Below are 3,841 nucleotides of genomic sequence, written 5' to 3' on the forward strand. Positions count from 1 at the left end.
CATTCACTTAGGATGGTGTGCTGGTTTGAGTCTGTTATGTACCCCAGAAAAGCCATGTTCTTTTAATCCAATCTTTTGGGGGCAGACCTATTGTGGGTGGGACCTTTTGATTAGGTTGTTTCCATGGAGATGTGACCCTGCTCATTCAATGTGGGTATTTAGCATCTTTACTGGAGTCCTTTATAAGAGGATAAAAGGCAGAGATATATTGAAGAGAGTCCAGAGAAGCTAAGATATATAATCCAGTGTTTGCCCCCTGGGTGAAGCAAGCAAGGCCCCATAGGAGCTGAGACAGAAGCCCAGAGACATTGTGGAGAAAGCCACTGAAATCAGAAGCTAAATCTGGGAGAGAAAGTTCAACAGAGCCAGCCATGTCCCTTCCCAGGTGACAGAAGGAATCCCGGATGCCATTGGCCTTTCCTCAAAGAAGGCATCTACCTCTTGATGCCTTCATTTGGATATTTTCATGGCTTAGAACTGAAATTTGCAACCTAATAAATTCCCATTGAAAAAGTCAATCCATTTCTGGTATTATATTTCATTTCAGCGTCTTTAGCACATTGAAACACATGGATTGTATGGGGTGTGAACAAAACTGTTTAAAAAATAAACAGAAGAATACAAGTGCTAGAGAAGATGTGAGGAGAGAGATACACCTATACACTGTTGTTAAGGAGGTAGAATGGTGTAGTCCCTCTGGAGAGCAATGTGATGGTTCCACAGGAGGCTGGGTATTTGGTGGTCATACGATCCTGCAACCCTGAGCAGAGACATGAATAGAAATTTGCACATTGGTGTATATGGTGGCATTATTCATGATTTGCAATGGATAGAGGTGGTTAAGGGTATATTGAATGATAAACAGACAAACTGTGGTATATACATAAAAAGGAATATAGAGTGGCTGCAAGAAGGAATGAATTTGTGAGGCATGCAACTAGGTGAATGAACCTTGAGGACATTATGTTGAGTGAAATAAGTCAGAAAAGAAAGGACAAATATTGTATGGCCTCACTAATATAAACTAACTATAATGAGCAAATGCTGAGGATTGAATTCAAGGGCATAGGTTGTCAGGGTATAGAACATGGTCAAAGATTGGGAAATTGATGATTAAGGAGTACAGAATATTCAAATAAAGCTTACTGTAAATGTTCCTAAATTGTAAGCTCTCATAGCAGTCACATCTATTCCTGAGTTTTAACTGTTATTTCTAAATTTTGAGATGCTGTGCTCTTTGTGTATAACCTGGTAGTTCCCTGGAACTTTGGGTATCTGTGTGACACCTGCAACTCAGAGTTAGAATTTTGCAGCTCTGAAAAACCAGCACTACTCCATACAGCAACTGTTAAAGAAGCTGAAAAAGAGGTAAGACTTCAATTAGAGATATGAATTAAAGGGACTTGGTTAGGACTGAGGTAAATCAGAATACAGGGTAAAGGATGAGATTGACTGTATTTTAAACCTTCAACTTCTGTGTGAGACCAAAGGAAGAGATGTACATTTGGTAAAAAAAAAAAAAAAAAAAAAAAAAAATTGAAATTTCTGTATCACACTATCTAATTTAACCTGTATGGATAGTTCATTTAAACAACATAATTACATGGAACCTAGAATAGGGAATGAGATTGTCTTATTCTGTGCAGGTTAATGTAATACCCCAATACATTCCAGAGTATTTGGGGCAGAAAATAAAAAAAAAAAAAGTATTTGCAATCTTCTCTAGGGACTGGGGGAAAATGTGGAAATATTAAACTTCCCCACCTGGGAGTTCTTGATATTCTCTCAAGCATTACAGACTCCCAATTATTAAGCCAAGCCCTCTATCTTGGGGCTTTTTCCCCTTATGAAATTTATTCCTGCAAAGAAGCAGCTAAGCCTACTTGTAATTGTGCCTAAGAGTCATCCCTAGAGAACCTCTTTTGTTGCTCAGATGTGGCCCCTCTCTTACAGCCAACTCTGCAAATAAACTCACTACCCTCCCCCCTATGTGAGACATGACTCCCAGTGATGTAAGTCTCCCTGGCAATGTGGGACATGACTCCCAGGGATGAGCCTGGCCCTGCCATTGTGGGATTGAGAATGCTTTCTTGACCAAAAGGGAGAAAAGAAAGGAAACAAAATATACTTTTAGTGGCCAAGAGATTTCAAATAGAGTTGCGAGATTATTCTGGAGGTTATTCTTATGCATTATATAGATATTCCTTTTTAGTTTCAAGTGTATTAGAATAGATACAAGGAAATACCTGAAACTGTTGAACTGTGATGCAGTAGCCGTGATTCTTGATGATGACTGTAGCTTTTAATGTGTGATTGTGTGATTGTGAAAACCTTGCAACTGACACTCCCTTTATCTAGTATATGGGCAGATAAGTAATAAAATAAAGACAAAAAATAAATAAATAATAGGGGGAATAAGTGGTATGGGTTGTTTTGGGTGTTCTTTTTTATTTTTATTTTTATTTTCAGAGCAATAATAATGTTCTATAATTGATTTTGATGATGAATGCACAATTATATGATGACACTGTGAGTCATTGTATTCTTTGGATGGATTCAATGGTTTTTTAATACATCTCAATAAAATTGTATTAAAAACCTAATGAAATACCATTTTGCACCCATTAAAATGCTGCTATATAAAAAATGGAAAATAACAAGTGTTGGAGAGGATGCAGAGAAATAGGAACACTCATTCATTGCTGGTGGGGGGTATGTAAAATGGCACAACCGCTGTGGATGACAGTTTGGCAATTCCTCAGAAAGCTAAGTATAGAAGTACCATATGACCCAGCCATCCCACTACTAGGTATAAACCCAAAAGAATTGAAAGCAGGGACTTAAACAGACATTTGCACACTGAGGTTCATAATGGAATTTTTCATGATTGCTGAAAGATAGATGCAACCTAAATGCCCTCAACCAATGAATCAATAAATTGAATGGGGAATATATATAAACACAATGGAATATTATTCAATCATAAAAAAAGGAATGAAGTCCTAATACATGGGGCAACACGATGAACCTTGAAGAAATCGTGTTGTGTGAAATAAACCAGACTTACAAAAGGACAAATATTGTATGATCTCACTGATTTGAAACAATTAGAGGAATAAAACTCATAGAGTCAGAATCCGGAATATAGGTTACCAGGGGATGGGGTAGTGATAGGAAATGGGAAGTTAAAGCTTAAAATGTACAGGGTTCCTATTTGGAATGATGGAAATATTTTGGAAATGGATGATCATGATGGTAGCACAGCATTGTGAACATAATTAACAGCACAGAAATATATATCTGAATATGATTAAAAGGGGAAATGTTAGATTATATATATGGTGTTCTGGTTTGCTAATGCTGCTGTTATGCAAAATATCATAAATGGATTGGTTTTTATAAAGGGGGTTTATTTGGTTACAAATTTACAGTCTGAAGGCCATGAAAATGTCCAAATTAAGGCATCAACATGAGTATACCTCCACTGAAGGAAGGCCAATGGCGTCCGCAAAACCTCTGTTAGCTGGGAAGGCATGTGGCTGGTGTCTGCTGATCCCAGGTTGTGTTCCAGCTCCTCTCTCAGCTCCTGTGCATTCTTCAAAATGTTGCTCTCGGGGCATTTGTCCTTTCTTAGTTTCTCCAGAGCAAACACTGGGTTAGCATCTCCAAAGTGTCAGCAAAAGTCTGTTTTCAGTGGCTGTCTCCAAAATTTCTCTCTCAGCTGCTCTCCAAAATGTCACTCTCAGCTGCTCTCCATAATGTCTTTCTCAGCTGCTCTGGGGTCTTTCTGTTTGTGAGCTCTTTTATAAGACTCCAGTGATTAAATCAACACCCATCCTGA

Source organism: Choloepus didactylus, chromosome X (genome assembly GCF_015220235.1).
Source record: "Choloepus didactylus isolate mChoDid1 chromosome X, mChoDid1.pri, whole genome shotgun sequence".
In the NCBI taxonomy this organism is placed as follows: domain Eukaryota; kingdom Metazoa; phylum Chordata; class Mammalia; order Pilosa; family Megalonychidae; genus Choloepus; species Choloepus didactylus.